This window comes from Pristis pectinata, chromosome 10, assembly GCF_009764475.1.
Source record: "Pristis pectinata isolate sPriPec2 chromosome 10, sPriPec2.1.pri, whole genome shotgun sequence".
Lineage (NCBI taxonomy): Eukaryota > Metazoa > Chordata > Chondrichthyes > Rhinopristiformes > Pristidae > Pristis > Pristis pectinata.
The window spans coordinates 56,715,189-56,733,298 of NC_067414.1; positions in this window are offsets into that span (position 1 = coordinate 56,715,189).

The following is an 18,110-nucleotide window of genomic DNA, read 5'->3' on the forward strand; positions in this document are numbered from 1 at the left end:
AAGAAAAGCTTATGCACTATGATACCTTCCCTAATTTTTCTGATAATTGAGATTAGCCAATTGGGCTGTAACTGGTTGGATTGGATTTGTCCTTTTTTTGGGCAAGACATACCTGAGAATTTTTTTCACATTGCCAAATGGTTGTAATTCCACTGGAACGGTTTGGCTGGAAGCAAAGCTGGTTGTAGAGGGTAAGTCTTCAGCTGGGCCACTGTTTTTGCTTTAACCTGTGTTCACAGCAAGTTCTTTATACCATGTGAACTGAATCAAAGTGGCTGGTTGATGTGATGATCAGGATTCTAGGAGGAAGCCAAAATGGATCAACTATTTCTGGTCGAGCAAGATTGCAAATGCTTTGGCGATTTGTGACACACAAGCAGAGCCCTGCTACACTTGAGGACAGTTCTTGGAACCTCTTCTCCTTGTTAGCTGCTTAGTTGTCTACAACCATTCCATGACGACATCTAGCAGGCAGCAGACCTTTGATCTGAACTGTTGTTTATGGGATTGCCTTGCTGAAGACTGAGGGGTAATCTTATTGAAACATACAAGATTCCTAGATGCAATAAATATAAATCAATGACCCATCTGAATGTACTGCAAAAGTGTCCAATGATAGCTAATGTCATTCTGTTCTTGTCTACGCTTCAAGATTCAATTGAAGGATTGTACTAATCCTGAGGATGCTACCAATTAATCCTGATATTCATATTTGAGTTTAGTAGCAATCTCAAATTACCCTAAAAATGCCCTGCATTAAAATTGCAGTGACTTCTACAAATGCAAATATTGCATTTCCCCTCTAAAATGGCAGTATTTTTTTTAACATTTGAAAGATAAAATGTCACAGCAGCATTTCTTAAAAGTGCTAGGCACTCCCAAGACTATGTCAGCTGTTTTTAACATTTGATTGTACAATTGTATAACCAGGTGGTAAGCAATTAGACTTATGATCTAAACTAGAAACAGTGTTTAATTTTGCATATGTCCTCAGGTTACATTCACCCCTTAGCTTTTAGTTTCATTAAGCTATTTCCTTTATAAGTCAATGTAAATCTAATTAAGCTGTACATCAATTCAACAACATAATAAACAAACCTCGAGAACAATTAGAACTTTCCTTTACTATTCTTGCTTATCTGTTCCACGCCAACCAAAATAATTCCCTCTTCCCTTGCCTTGGGTCACATATTTTCAGACAACAGCCCAAAATTCTCCCATGGTGACAGATGGGAGATTAGTAGAGCCTCACAGGAAAATGGCACAGAAGACTGATTTCAAGCATTTATGCTGTTTTCCCAATGTTTGGGGAGACTACTACCAGAGTTCCTTTGAGAGGCCAGGAAAAAATCTCAGGGTCACCAATGAATAGGGACAAATGGCTCAACCTGTCTACAATTCCCATTGTCTCCATTTGCAGCTCATCAGCTCAACAAGAGGAATCATACACCTCTAGTTTAAATAGACAAGATAAATTCATAGTAAACTGTTGGATTTTTGTTTACTTTGTCCAAACTTCAGACTTGATCCCAGCTCTGGTGGTGGAATGAAGGGAAACAGAATGGATAGGAGATTGAGGTTATGCAAATGGAGAGCTTGTGTGATGGTGGGGAGCTAGAAGTATGGATTGTAGGACTGGAGAGATTTTCAGAAATAGGCAGGGAGTCACAGCAAGTGCTTATTCTCTATATTATCATACCTATTTCACTAAGCTTTACAGACTAAAAAACTCAAATTTATGCTTTCTCACAGTGCCTTGGAGAGACTGAATTCCCTTGGATATGATTGAAAATTGTCAATATCTTGCAGATTGCCTTGGCCCAGTGTAGTACTAGATTCAGGCAGAGTGTGGAAATCAGCCAGAACTCCAGTTCCTTTTCACTATCCAATGACTCCTACTAGAAAGTGCAAACGCACAAGTGCCAGATTAGCTGAAGATACCTTTGGATGCAATACATCAAAAATCCTGCCAGGTCCTATATTGAAAGTAAGACAAGTTGCACAAGACTTCAAGATTGCTGGTACAGGTGGGTTAATGTACACGAGTCGATGAGTTTAAAGCTGGTAACCATAAGATTTTGTTACATAAAACTAAAATATAGATGCATGCTAAGTCAGTTTAGCTGTTACGAATGTTTTTTTCCAACTAGTCTTCATTTCTGGAAAAGATGTCCAGTTGTTTTTACTTAATATTTGTTAAAACTTCAGCAGCTGTTGCCTGTTAACATTAAATATCTCATAGTCATCTGTCAGTTTTTTTGTTTAACAAGGAGGAGGCATTCAGCTACCTGTCTCCATGCCCCGGTGGCTCTGTGTTCAGTGGAGCGCGAGTCCCAGCATTCCCATAAATTCAGGTATATGCTACCGGAGTTACGGTTTCAGGGATCAAAACAACTACTGTTGCGTAACTAATGCCAGAAGCTGTCTTGCAGAAAGCTTTTTTGGCTTTCTTTCTATTCCTGTATCATGCCAAATGTTATAACGTGGTATAGAAACTGATAATAGAGTTGAATTCCCTAGTGGTTTCCCTTATCTTTATACATCAGGTTTTTTTTTGAAGATACCAATGCCAAAATGGGGCACAGAAAACTTAAAATGAATAAAGTAACTGTTGAATCCTAAAATATAAAGATACAAGATAAATTGCAGAACAAAGTGAGCCCTTTTTAAATACATGGCAATATATTTCAGCATCTCTCCACTCTAATCTCCCTCTCCCCATTATGAATACAGACTTGTCACCTACCAAGATCAAACCTGGGCAGGGGCAAAAATTGGTTTTCTGAGGCATGTGTAATGGTTAAATTCCGAAGGTCACTTTGTTGCTCATAAAAACAAATTAAAAAGCTTGAAAGCTATTACCTCATATTACAAGATGTAGAAAAAGTAAATTTTATTTACATATTAGACACTGCTCAAATATAGAACCATACAATCCAAGATTAAGACAGATTACGATCCTGTGGAAGAGAACGTAGTTTCAATTCTTCAGTGATTCACGCACCTTTACCCTTAATTTGGTGATTGTAATATTTACCTTCGTACAAAACTAAGTAAAAAAGAATAAATAATTAACTGTTATTATTAATTACTTCTACCCAAAATCCATCAAGAAATCAATTTTTGAAAAATGATTGTATCACTCTGGGCACACAACACTAAAAATGCACCAGACTGATAGGAACATCTTAGCTTCTTTATGCTAAACAGTAGATAGAAGAGTTTCAGAAGAAATAAGAGTGGAAAGCAAAATGGAATAGTGCAATATAAGAACATACACCATTGGTATTAAAAGTTAGAGGGCTAATGTAATCTTCAAGCTATTGCAGTCAGTGATATTTTGTAATAACTGAATCAGAATTAGATTTATCACCACTGACTTATATGTTGTTTCGCAGCAGCGGTACAGTGCAAGATAAAAAAATTACTATAAGTTACCCAAAAATAAATAGTGCGAAAGGGGAATAACAAGCTAGAGTTCATGGACCGTTCAGAAATCTGATGGCGGAGGGAAGAAGCTGTTCCTGAAACGTTGAGTGTGGGTCTTCAGGTTCCTGTACCTCCTCCCTGATGGTAGTAACGAGAAGAGGGCATGTCCCGGATGGTGAGGGTCCTTAATGATGAATGCCGCCTTCTTGAGGCACCGCCTCTCGAAGATGTCCTCGATAGTGGGGAGGGTTGTGCCTGTGATGGAGCTGGCTGAGTCTACAACCCTCTGCAGCCTCTTTCAATCCTGCGCATTGGAGCATCCATACCAGGCGGTTACGCAACCAGTCAGAATGCTCTCCACTGTACATCTATAGAATTTTGCAAGAGTCTTTCAAAATCTCCAAATCTCCTCAAACTCCAAATGAAGTACAGCCGCTGGCATGCCTTCTTCGTGATTGCATCAATGTACTGGGCCCAGGATAGATCCTCTGAAATGCTGAGACCATTGGTGGTTTGGAATATGTTAGGGACATTTAGATTTTTGTGATACATTGTCATAGAAAATACCTGACAAGAGGAGACCAAAACTAGAAAATTCAACACAACTAGTGTGTCAAGAGGTTAGTCACACCTTTGCAAACATCTAGTTACATATTGTAGTGCACCAGTACGTCTACGCTATCTGGCTTTCATTCTGGGCAATGAAAACACAGATGTCCCAGGAATGATCAATAATGGTTATTCCCAGGACAAAACGGAGTAATTTCCCTAAAAACAGCATTACACAGGGAACATTAACACATGGGGCACGCCTGGTGCTGAATTTGCAGTAAATCAGACTGAAGCAAAACTACCCAGAAATGCTTATCACGTTTCGCTCATCTAATTTTCAACCACATGGCTTACACCATCAAACATCTGAGCATTTCATTCCTCTAACTTGTAAAAAAAAAATTCTCTGGAAAGAAACCTTATAGCTAATCCACTAACTTATTTTCTGCTGATCTATCATAACAGAGCTGAGGGCTTTAACACATTCCAAGATCCCAAAAGATGTGCTGTTGCCTTACCCACAGGGAGGCTGCGGTGTGGAGCCCACTCATATTTAGAGCTTCACTGGCCTGCCCCATTAAAGTTACCACTGAGGACTCCCTTATGCAAAACGTTCTAATTAGAAAAGTCAGGCAGTTACAGATTCTTCTGCCTGTCACTCCTTATAATTTTCTAGCTCCTGACAAAAGGACTCATCGCATGTTGATTAAGTTTTTTTTCAGAAAGAGCATTTTCCATCTCTAACAAAGAGTGTTATGCATGAGGTATGGCAACTAGAGTGTTTGGGACACATAACCTTTCCATAATGTATTATAGATTTGTGCACAGGAAGAGAGTTTTTGTTTAAAACTGTGCAATTTCTTTCCTTTCAGATGATGCTTAACCTGTCATTTTTTATACTGAACTTCAGATTTCTAACATTGAGTTTTTTTCGGATTATGTAATAGAATTCTATTGAGAAAACCACTAGAAAAAAAGGTTTGGTAATGCAGCAACCTAGTTACATCTTCAATTAATAACAAATCATTTGGCAAAAATATGGGAGGATATCTGCCTTTTGCATTATTAATAAACTGGTAATGAAACTGAATTGCATGTTCCCAGGATATTATAAGTAGATCTGAGAAATGTAGAAATTGTGGGCAGATAAAGAACTATTAGTCTATCTCGCAGATTCCAGTACCCTATGCATCACAATACTTACATACCTGGATCTACATAATCTCCTGGGAGAGATGAATTAGTGTTCCCTACTTGAGATGGCAATCCACTAACCTCTGAGAATAGGATCTGCCTAACATTCAGCCCAGTTCTGCATTTATATTATGTATCTTTGGTCTTCCCAAAGCTATTCATTTGCCCACAAATCTAACTTGGTCTCATCATTATTTTATAAATTACAATTATATATATCTCTCAAGTATGCAGGTCCAAGGGCTGAGCCTATCAACACAACCAAGGTGTTTCCAATTGGTAATGGATTTGTGGACCTCCTCCACAACCTTTACAAAGCCTCCATTCAATATAGAGCCTACCCAAAGTCTAACCAAGGTCTCATGCAAGGACTAGAAAAATGCCTGTTAATTGTATTGGTTAAATTTTCCATTGCCTCATTTTCACTTCATTCTTCAGCTGCTATTTTTTAACTAAAAGCCAACTATTTGGCCTGTCTTGCTGGGATTCCCTTGCATTCACTCTCAATGATTTCAATGGAGATTGTCAGGCAAAGGGAAAAATGTTACTACATTTTTAATTACTTTCCTTCAAATTAATTCTTTTAATTAGTTACACCTTTTTCGCCATTGTTAACTTTTTTAAAAATGTTTCATTCAATTTTAATAGATTATAAATGTTTCTTGAATGTCTGAAACAATAAAACACATAAAAATAAGTTTCTGCTTTTACAACCAGCAAACCCTGCACCCAGCTTTGAGGCTATCAAAGCTTTCCAGGGGTGTTTTGGAGGCAGGGCCTCTTCATTGTGCTGCTTAAACCACACCAGGGAATTCTGGGGTGTAGAAGGGCAGGAAGCAAGACTGGCCCTCCCCAACAGCACCAGATAAGTGCAGGTGACCATTCCAGTCGAGAGGGGGTGAGAAAGCATTTAAGAACACAAAATAGAACTGGGCCAGCAAAGCCTGGCTCACTGAGCACAATAATTTCACAATTCAACTATTCTCATTTTCACCCCGAACCCATCTTTTGGGTTTTAATTTGTTCCATTTTCCTTTACACCATTATCCTCTTTATATCTCTCCTATCTTCCCATTCCATCACAGACTTTCTGTTCTTTCCTTCTGTTTGCTGCATCCTAAAATTTATCATCAACTTTGCTCCATGGATGCTTCCTAATTTTCTGTATTTTATAATCTTAAAAATCTTCCAATTTGTTGCTCCTGGTTTACCATAGCCTTATCCAAAAGAATTCATGGAATGATTTGCTCTTTCACTTTCAACAGGACCTGGTTAAAGTTTTGCCTGAAATGATAAAACATTCAGTCAAACAAGTACTAAATTCACAATTTAAAGGCAAAGGGAAACCCAGTTGTTCTTTCTCTCAATTCTACAGAATTGCCACAAAGTTCTCTTTTTTACAATATTAAAGGGTGTAATTTTTTAAACATACTCCAAGGCAGAGTTTTTAAAAAGTGGAAAGCACAATTTGAAAATGATCACAATTTTGAAGCATTATGACGGAGCAAATATTCTGAAAAGACCAGCTTACCCTTCTTTGACAAATGGGCTCATTAACTAATATTTTGCACCGACTCATGGTGTTGCTGTGCTTTACTTTGCTAATTTTTGCTTTCTTAATTCTTAGCACAGCTGTTCCATCTGTCCTATCTTACTTTCCTGTCAAATTTTACTCTTAAATATTTAGATGAATCACATGTCAGTGCCTGACGACTACCACTCTACAGAGACCTTATCATTCTTTCTGAAATAGGAGACAGGATACATTTGATAGAAGAATTTCTTTTGCCTCAAATGACAATCTTTATTGAGTAATACCATTATATCCAGTGTTTCCTTGACTTTTCCTCTCTGGTCTGTCCCACATTTCATACGTAGTGCTCCACAGATTTTTTCCACCTTTTCACCTCTCAGTAGTATAGGTAAAAAATGACAGTCTATTACCTCAAAGCTGCAACTCCCTTTCCTCGGCATACAGTCTTCAGATGATAACTTAATCATTACTTCCTAATTTATTTCACCTCTTCTACTTTTTTTCACCTTGCACTCCTTTCTCCCAGGTTTCAGTCAAATTATAACCTTTGCCATTTTTGATGTTAATCAAAATTATAAGCTTTATTTTTAATATTTCATGCATAGATTATTTCTGAAAATTAGACTTTGGGAGTTGAAAATAGAACAATATTAGTTGACACAGGAACAAATCAAATTCAGATCTATGAATTAATATGACAGCCCTATTCAAAAAATATTTTTCAAGCAATTCATTGAACTTATCGATATGCTAGGAGGTTTTACCAATGCACCACATCACAATCTAACGATTATCTAGAAATGTGTGAAAAAATTTCCTTCCAAACTCATGTTCCACCTTTACTATGTATGTTATACATACATAAAAGGGTGTAATCATACACTTAGAATTCAGGAAGATTTTTATATTTTCTTGTAAAAGTGGTTCTGGTTCATACAATAAAGTCATTTGTCAATGTGTGGTGCCATCTATTGGTTACTTCTATTACTTTTATGATAAAACAGCATGAAATTGAGCTTGGTAGCTCCCTTTTTTGGACACTAAGAGTGATCTTGGAGGTCCAAAATGGAATCAGAAGCATATTTGTTGGAAGGTTTGTGCTAGAAGGGATATTGGTAAGGGCATTAATGAAGTTAATGCCCAATCTAAGTATGTAGAATAGGCAGGTCATTACAATCAATGTGTGAAGATGACTCAAGGCCAGTGCTACTGCTTTGGAATACAATGTTCCAGCTAATAGCCTCCTTTAAACTTGGACAGCTGAGCTAGCATTCAAGAACAGGAAAGGCAACCCCCACCGGAGCTACTCACTAGTTGGGTGCTGACTGATTTGTTCTGGCTGTTGGTATGAGTGTACAAGTGCTTGACACATTCTACCATTGTTTCAAGTTTCAGAAGTCTACTGGGATTGATGAGTAGGTGCTGAAGAACATTTTCCTGACCTCAAGAAAATGAATCATTGCTCCCAATCATGGGTATAGTAGTAGGCTTTCCCCATGGACAGCAGCATGAGCAGAGGCCATGTGAGCAGGGGAAACTGCTGAAGGAGGAGGAGGAGGAGTAAAAGAGATCTCAGCCAGAGCCAGAATGCTCAGGGAGCAGTTCACCTACATCATCCTCAGCAACAGACAGATGTCTGTGCTTCAGTAAGGACATCCTCAATGAAATGTACCAGCTGTTGCCTCCATAACTTCCTCCTCAGAGTAGGGAAAGGTCCTCACTGACTATGGAAATAAATATTAGTGTCAGGTTCTATCCAGGCTGGGGCTGGTGATATTTGCAACACCTTACTGTTTACCATTTCCCTTGTATAAGAGAGATCACTGATGCTCTTCATTCATAGAGTCATAGGGTTGTACAGCATAAAAACAGGACCCTCGACCCACCATATCAATGCCAGCATCATGCCTATCTATACTAATCCCATTTACCTGCATTAATTCCATATCCCTCTATGCCTTGCTCATTCAAGTACTTGAGCAGATGCCTTTTAAATGTTGTTGATGTTCCTGCCTCCACCAGCTCTCTGGCAACTCATTCTGGATACCAACTACTCGGTGTAAAATATTTACCCCTCAGATCCCCTTTAAACCTCCTCCCTCTGACCTTAAGTCTTTGCCCATTGACCCCATCTATGCCTTTCATAATTTTAAATACCTCTATAAAGTCACCCTTCAACCTCCTTTGCTCCAGGGAAAACAGACCCAGCCTATACATTCTCTCCTTATAACTCAAACTCTCCAGGCAACATTCCTGTGAACCTTTTCTGCACCCTCTCTAGCTTAATCACATCTGTCCTGTAGTGCGGCAACCAGAAATGCACACAATACTCCATACACCCTAACCAACATTTTGTACAACTGTAACATGACATCCCAACTCTTGCACTCAATGCTTCAGCTAATGACGGCATGCATGCCATATGCCTTCCTCACCACCGTCTACCTGTGTTGTAACTTTAAGGGAACCATGTACTTGTAGCCCAAGGTCTTGCTGTTTAATAACACTCCCCAGGGCCCTGCCATTCACTGTGTATGTACTGGCCTGGTTTAAATTCCTAAAATACATCACTTTGTACTTGTCTGGTTTAAATTCCACCTGCCATTCCTTTGCCCACTTCCCCAGTTGATCTAGATCCTGTTGTAACGTTAGACAACCTTCTTCACTATCCACTATACAACCAATTTTGGTGTTAACTACAAACTTAATAATCATGCCACCAACATTCTCATCCAAATCATTAATATATGACAAACAATAGAGGACTCAGCACTCTTCCCTGTGGCACACCACTGGTTACAGGCCTCCAATCTGAAAAAACAACTTCCAACTTCTACTTCCTATCACCAAGCCAAGTTTGTATCCAACTGGCTCGCTCACCCTGGATCCCATGTGTTTTAATCCTTCAGACCAGCCTACCACGCAGGACCTTGTATTCAAAGACAACTTCATTTGTTTAAAGGTAAATTACAATTTACCTTGCAGTCAAAGACAATTACATTTCATCTGCTATCAGAAGTCATCTGATAGGAAGAGCACCCAGCTTTGCTTCAGTTGCAGGCTTTTCTCCCTAATGAACACATGCACACTGCCTTGCATGTCAACCAAAAGGCATTCCACTCCTTTCATATCTAACCAGATTATGCTATGGTACGTGTGCCCCTGGTGTGTAACTGAGTTTCTCAATACCATCCCAAATGTTTCTTCTCCACTTTAAGCAGCCATGGATCAGATATTTCCTGGAATCAATGGGGAATTTGCATTTTTGCCCAAAGAGGCTTTGAGCACCTCCCTGAATCTCTTTCCACGACAGGGACTGGAAAACATTGTTTCAGGAGGATCGTCTCACAATACCTAACATAGCTATCTGAATGTAACTTACACGTCAATACTAGGAATGCTGGTTTGCTTATGCTAATAGTGAATATAAAGAATTTTGCAGAGACTATGCTTGTGCTATTTTTCCAGTACCCTTGTGACACCTACTGTACTACTCCAGGTTTCAGCAGCACATGGGAGGGTAAGGATCAATGCTGCCGAGTAGTCTGCAAGTTTTGTGCTCGGTCTGAGATCTTGATCTTCAAAATACCCTTTTTCTCAATTGACCAAAGGCCGTGCTGGTGCATTTAGCTGCTGGTTAATGGGATCTTCTGGCATCTCTGACCATATTTGCGTCATCCTGTAACAGAGTGACCTCCTTTATCCATATATTTTTTTTTAACATTTACACCTTTTGATAGTGAACAATCGTTTTGTGTGTGGGTTAAATACTATTTCAAGTTCATTGCTTATAGATTACATTTGCTTTGATGTTATGCAGAATAACCTTCGTGACAGAATTCCCTCACCTTTTTGACGCTATTTCCACAGCAATAGTAATCTTCTACACCTTATCGAACGCAAACTCCGGTGTATTCAAAAAGTTTAGCCTCAATGTATTAAACTTACCTCTCAATATCCTGAAATTAATGCCATGACAATGTATTTAACAGGACTAAATAATCCCCAATTGCTTCTCAGGCCTGACTACACGTACTGAATTTATGGCTTCAAAAATTTGAGGCTGCCGGGTTAATGTGGCTTCACGATATGTCGTGAATCTCTTTTGAGGTTTCTTCAATTGTACTAACGTACTAAATTAACAAGTGTTGTTTAGATATCTACTAAAGGAATAGTTTCCCTCCTTTTGTGAAGGACTTTGCTCTGTTAACTATCATCTTCCCCCTGCTAGGATATAGATGGCACAGAAATAATTTCCATTTGTTCCAATATGCAAGAGCTAACTGCTCCTACAGCTCTACTCCGGTCTGCCATTTCCCCAAGCTCCGTTTGCATTCACAATTTCCCACTCACTAGGCTGCCATTCGCCAATCGGCCTTGGGGCGTTTTCTTTCCTCACTCAATATCCCTTCCTATGCTCCAAGCGTTTGCAGCCTCACTTCCTTGTCACCAGTGTGCGCATGGGTTCTCCTGACAAGTGTGAAATGTTGAACCAACTCACCAAAACTTGGGAACTGCAACTATGACCTTTGATTCCAATGGCTCCACCGGCCGACTCTCGAAGTTTCTACAACGTTGCAACCCAGCTTAGTCAACCACCTAACCCTGCACTTAAAGTGGTAGCAATGCTTAAAATATTTACACTTTCACAACCAAAACCAGATGTACTACCTAAGAGCATGGGATAGGCATTTGAAGGAAAATAATTTACAGGTAAAGAGAGTGAGAAAAAGGCCTCAACATATTACTTCACAAGGAGTCTACGTGGACCGGATGTCCTCCTATGTGGAATAAGTTTATTGTTTTCTGCCCTCACTGTTCAAAATTTATCCACCCTTCTCAGCAATCCAAAGCAAAAAATAATCTTCACCCTCAAACACCAACCATTATGTAGATTGTCATTTCGACATCCAAGAGCTGCAATAAACGAGCGGAATAAACCACGTTGCTTCGGACAGCATCAACTCCACCCCCCGGTATCATAGCAGAGAAGGTGCTCTGTCCACAACTGGGCGGTCCCCGGATCGCACCCCGCCCCTGCACACAGAGCGAGGCTGCAGGAGGATCCCCGCCCACCCGCAGCAGCATTCCCTGCCGCACCGACAGAGCGCTCCCGCACTCAAGCATCTACCACATGCATGTTCAACACTGCAGCCGTCAGGGCCCATCCATGACAGGCCAGGAAAGTGTTTGAAACAGATTATAGCAGAAATGTATCGTTTGAAAATGCTAGATTTATACATGTTTCTGTCGTGCAATAGTAACTCCCTCACACATAAAAAACCTCGCAAACCCGGTCGGGGAAGAACGGTGATAAATATGATGCAATTATTAAATTTTACATTTTAAGGTGCAAATTAATATAAAACTGTGTCTCCCGGACGTAACGTACAATAAGGAATTAAATCTGCATTCATCAATGTTGTATTCATACCACGGTCTGGGTATATTTGACATATGGCAATAGATTACTACCAGATTTCCAAAAGCCGGGAGATCCAGAGAGACCGGCCATCTTCGTCCATTTAGTTGCGGAAGCTGGAAACCAGCGATTGTAGGCTATCCAGTGACGGGACACCTACACTGATGCAGCCGGACTCTTCGTACCTGGGGAAACCTGTCTGCTCACCCTGCGCCAAAGGACAAGTAGCTGTGGGGAGGAACCAATTACAAGTTAACTTTCTCTCTATACGATTTAATTTAGTTCAGTTAAATGCTTTCTGAATGGGACGCGCTGCAAATAAGGACATGCTCTAAAGGCAGGCGACCAGCAAGCACTAGTAGCTAATGGAAGCGGCCCCTTTTGTTTCAGAGTGATATGTACCACAGTGCTTTAAGACAAAAACACTTTGCATCCATCTGTTCTATGGGCATAACTAAAGATTCTAGAGGGCTTGCATTGCATCCACGTAACTTGTTAATTCCGCGAGTTGCACCTGATAAAGCAAAACCCACCATCTACTTTAGAAAACAAATTTGAGATTACAACGACGTAGTGGTTAGCACAATGCTTTACAGCGCCAGCGACCCAGGTTCAAATCCGGCCACTGTCTGTAAGGAGTTTGTATGTTCTCCCCGTGTCTGTGTGGGTTTCCTCTGGGTGCTTCGGTTTCCTCCCACATTCCAAAGACGTACAGGTTAGGAAGTTATGGGCATGCTATGTTGGTGCCGGAAGCGTGGCGACACTTGCGGGCTGCCCCCCAAAATCACTACGCAAAAGATGTATTTCACTGTGTGTTTTGATGTACATGTGACTAATAAAGATCTTATTTTATTTAGCAGCTAAATTCTGTTAAAAGTTACATGCTGTTGTCAACACTTAAAATTTCCTATCTGGTTTAGTGAAAGCTTTATTATATGGATATTTTCTTGATTTATTTTATTTATTTTACTTTATTTATATTTGAACCTGTCGACTGAAATGTGATCATCTAACAATCCTGTGCTTTCAAGTGTGAAGCCAGGAGAAATGACAGATTAATTAGGACTTGGTTTTAATTAGGAAATTACCCATTGCATATCTCAGATTATTTATTATCACAGATTATTTCACTGCTAAAGTTGAGCTGAATTTTACTCCATGTGTTTTCAAGGCCACATTGTCTGTTTTAAATGCAGAATTGAAAGTCATAAATTGTACATTTTAAGTAACAAATAATACCCATATGAGATCATTTACCACTTTTATACATATCAACAGATTGCCCCCAGAATTACTAATAATGATACAGATTATATATTAAAGTATGACAGGAATTAAATAATCATGAATGCAAATAGGCATAACATGAGATTAATTGAACTGAATTGAAACATAGAAGTTCAGGCTGAGGAACAGTTAATGTTTCAGGTCAAAATCTTTGCAGGTTTCCTCCCAGAGCCCAACGACATGCCGGCTAGTAGGTTAATTAACCCGAGTGTGTAGGTGTCACATTCTACCATGCACCTACACACTTTTGACCAGAGTTCTGATGAACGGTCATTGGCCCAAAACGTTAATTCTATTTCTCTCTCCCTCGATGCAGCTGACCTGTTGAGTTTTTCTTATTTTTATTACAGAGTATTGATTGACAACACTGTGTAATAGAGTCAAAAAAAGATACAGCATGGAAACGGGCCTTTCAGCCCATTGAGTCTGTGCTGACCATCAACCACCCAGGTACACTAATCCTACATTAATCCCATTATTTTATTCCCACTCCCCACCCCCTATTCTACCACTCACCTACACACTAGGGTTAATTAACCTACTAGCTGGCATGTCTTTCGGCTGTAGAAGGAAACCTGCAAAGTATGTGCATAAAATAAGTCTCATCAGTTACACTAATGCAGTCATGAGGATGGATTGATAGGGGTATTATCTGATCATCCCCATTATATGCAGAAGTAGTGTTGTCATTAAATGTACTTTTTATTATTGACTAGCTTACCTGCAAACACTCAGAGAAAGTAATGTTCCCAAAACATTTCCCACAGTATTACCATGGTCAATTGGTGTCCATTAAAGGCTAATGACTGTCACTTGAGTTATGAGGAGAGACTGGATAGGCTGGAACTGTTTTCCCTGGATCGAAGGAGGAGGGTAGAGGTGTGACCATATAGAGGTTTATAAAATCATAAGGGGCATAGAAAAGATGTATGGTTCCGGGATAAGGGAACCTAAAATTAGAGGGCATAGATTTAAGGTGAAAGGTAAAAGAATTAAAGGGAACCTGAGGGGCTAGTTTTTTTTTCCACAGAGAGGGTGGTGGGCATATGGAATGAGCTGCCAGAGGAAGTGGTAGAGGCAAGTATAATTACAACGTTTAAAAGACATTTGGATAGTTTCATAAATAGGAACAGTTTGGAGGGATATGGGCCAAATTCAGGCAAATGGGACTCGATCAGGAAAGCACCTTGGGCCGAAGGGCCTGTTTCCATGCCATATCACTCTAAAGTCAGTGCATTGCATTCAGAGTATTTCATCTAATTCACATTCACAGTTTGTGGGAGGAATACTGTAAGGTGACTTGCAGTAGACTGGTCATCTTTGAGCTACAGAAGATGAGATAAAAGAAGAAAATTATGAGCAAAAATAAGTAGAATATTGCTAAAAAATAAGTAGAATATTGCTAAAAAAATAACTTTCTACCTGTAAATAATTTACCTGTCAAAAGTGAAATGGCTGTCTGAAATATCACATCTAAACAAACAAGAATCATTAGCGCCATGTGACCACCAATGACAAAGTTGCTCTGGTTTTAGTTGGCCTACAAGAAAATCCAGGGGCCAAATCTACCTACTACACCAAATTATTTATGATTTTTCCAACCAAATTTTTATTTGTAAAGGCATCTTTACTTTTAGGAAACCAAGACACAAAACTCTTGCAGATATGTATCAAAACAATCAAAACTGAAATAAATACCATTTCTATCAAAAAAAACAAAATGGGAGATAAATTAACGTCACTTCAACTCCACCAGTTCACTGTAAGTCTACTTCCAATCCCTCTCCCACAAACAATATGTGACTCTGAGGTAGATGAAATTCTTTGAATGCTGTGCTGTGCTTAAACATGAAACCAAAAATGCAGAGATATTCTTATTTTGCATTTTCTATGGATATCCTTCATCTTAAAATCATGGTGGAGCATCTTACCAGCTGCAAAACTATATTCACAATAATTATTTATTCATACAAAACATTTAAATTTCTGATTTTCTTTAGATTGTCAACTTTCAGTTCTTAAATCTGATCAGAAAAATATCAAATTACTGTTGTTCAATATTTCCTGTACTGACTATGCATAAATTATGAAACCAAAATAAAGACTGTGGCACATTTATTCAGTCTAACCTGTAATGTGGAAAAGTATGTGAACACTTATGATGACAAGACTATATACAGTGACACAGCATATTTTTAAGGTCACACAAAGCAATGACACGCCACCTTCAGAACCTGTTATGCTATATTATTTTCAGATCTTAAATTATTGTCCCTTTAAGTCTTTACAGTTTCTTTTCATTAAAGATGAAGTATTAATGTTCTCTAGAGGAAAACAAAATTGCCTTGGGATGACTTACTATTTTTTCTAGTGGGAAAGCATCTGCTTCACACATGGTTATCTTCCTGTGGCTCACCCCCATTCACTCTACTGTCCCATGGCTTTTCCTGGGATGTTCAGGAAAGAATAGAGCACTTCTTTCCAGTTATAGATTGGCCCATTGTGGCCTTAGCAAAAACATGAACAGCAGGAGGAAATCAACCAGCAACGCGGGTCTTCTCCCATGAGGTGAGGAGGGTGGGGACATTGAGGATTCCAAGTAGTACTGAAGTTGGGAAGAACATTAAGACAGTGAGGCAGTGATTGGCCTGTCTGTTCAAATTTTTGGCCACTTTCCTGCCTAATTGGTGCCTGGAGGGAAAATCCAACACCATGTTTCTTGCATACACAAAGCCTCTTCATATGTTGGTAGAGCAGTTTTATTTGAATGGGAATCACATCCTTTACTAAACTAATTCACTCACATCACTGCAAAGTAAGAAAAAAAGTTGAGAATGCCTGAAAAATTGCATTGTTACATGGAGAAGATCAAGAAATTAAGAATAAAGAGGCACCAGTCTTCTTAACAAATCCAAACATATCCCATTTTGTCTACCACTCATTGGCCGGCATTTTAAGACAGCCGTGGTGTCTACAATTCCTTTGGGGTAGTTGGTGCCTCAAATAGCCATCGCATCCAAGAACTAGGGAGAGTATTCCTTCTCATTACACATAATTCCTGGTGGAAGTTCAGCAATGGTTGTTAGTCGGACATTCATCACAGTACATAATCTATTCAGAATCTATGGAGAAGTAGGGTTGTAAATTAATCAAATGATTCATCCCAGGTCAGCCTCAATTGTGTTGTCTAAGTGGAAGTTTATTAATCAGACACCAAAAATACAGAAACTATTACAGATACACAATGAGCTTATTTACCTTGGTTTCTTGATACACCCACTGTAATCAAGCTGGGCTCCTACAAGTGTTTGACTTCCAAATGTCCTATGAGCTCCTATTCTGCTAACTGTTCTAGCAAGTCCAGAATCACCGTCTTTGATGTCATTTGGGGTCACATGAAGATCAGAAAAGTAATGAAATGAGATTCTCCTGTCCAAACCTCCAGATAATGATATAATGGCAATTTCTAGATTACATAGGAATAGGAGGGCATCCTGGCTATTAAATCTCCTGGATTCTCCATCATCTATCTACTCTCCTGCAATATGTTATAGCCAAACTGCATTATTCTCACTTCAAGCAAGATAGTGCAGAAGCTGAAAGTCTGAAATGAAAACAAACATGGTGTAAATATTCAGCAGATCAGGTAGCGTCAATGGAGGGAGCAAGATCATTGATTTGGAACTGTAGCTCTGTTTCCCTCTCTCCAAACACTGCCTGACCTGATGAGTATTTCCAGTATTTTCTGTTTTTTATTTCAGATATTTATTCTTAAAACTTGACATGGGCTCAGCTTAAGAGAGAATCTAAATGGAAGATTTGGCTGAAAGATGCAAGTGGGTGATTAGGAAATATAACAATAGCAGTTCCTTATAAGGGCCGCAGTTACTGCAACAAAAATTATGAATTTCTATTTTTTATAGCAACAATGACTGAGGTCAAACAGCAACTCACTGCTACTCCTCTTCCTGGACAAAACAGAAAGCAGAAATCAGTAAAATTGCAAGAAATAATACCTCTTCTAGAAGGGAACTCAAGGATCCTGCCTAAGTGTTACCCTCTTTTATATTCATTTTATAAATAAAAATACATTGTCTCCAAGAATCAGACAATTTTTAATAAAATCATCTTGTTCTAATGTCATCTTCCTATTTCTGGTGTTATTTTAACAATCATTATTATCAAGATACGTAGGGGTGGGATTAATGTAATGCAGTGGAATGGACCGGAGACTGAACTAACACTGAAGCTCAATTTTTGTGATTGGCAATGCCATGTGCACCCAAAGCAAATTGTTCTCTTGCAATCAATGTCATGGTACATGCTTCTCCTTTTCTCTTTTTCTTCTACATTTGCACATCTGGGTAGCTAGTTAGATGAACAGGACACCACAAACCAAACCAAACCACTACAATTGGAATATTAAAATTATAGAGGAAATCATTTATTTGGGCACAAAGAACATGCTGGTAAGTTAATTGGCTACTATAACTTGCCCCTTGGGTAGAGGGGTGGCAGGATTGGTGGCAGTGTAGATTACAGGCAAATAACTGGGGAAATGGGACTAATGGGAAAGTCCTAAGAGCCAACATAAACTCAATGGGCCAAATGGGCTCTGTCTTTGTCATAGAGAAATACGGGAAATATGTGCCAATTTTGAATCAGATAGAAATATGAATAGAAAATTTATCA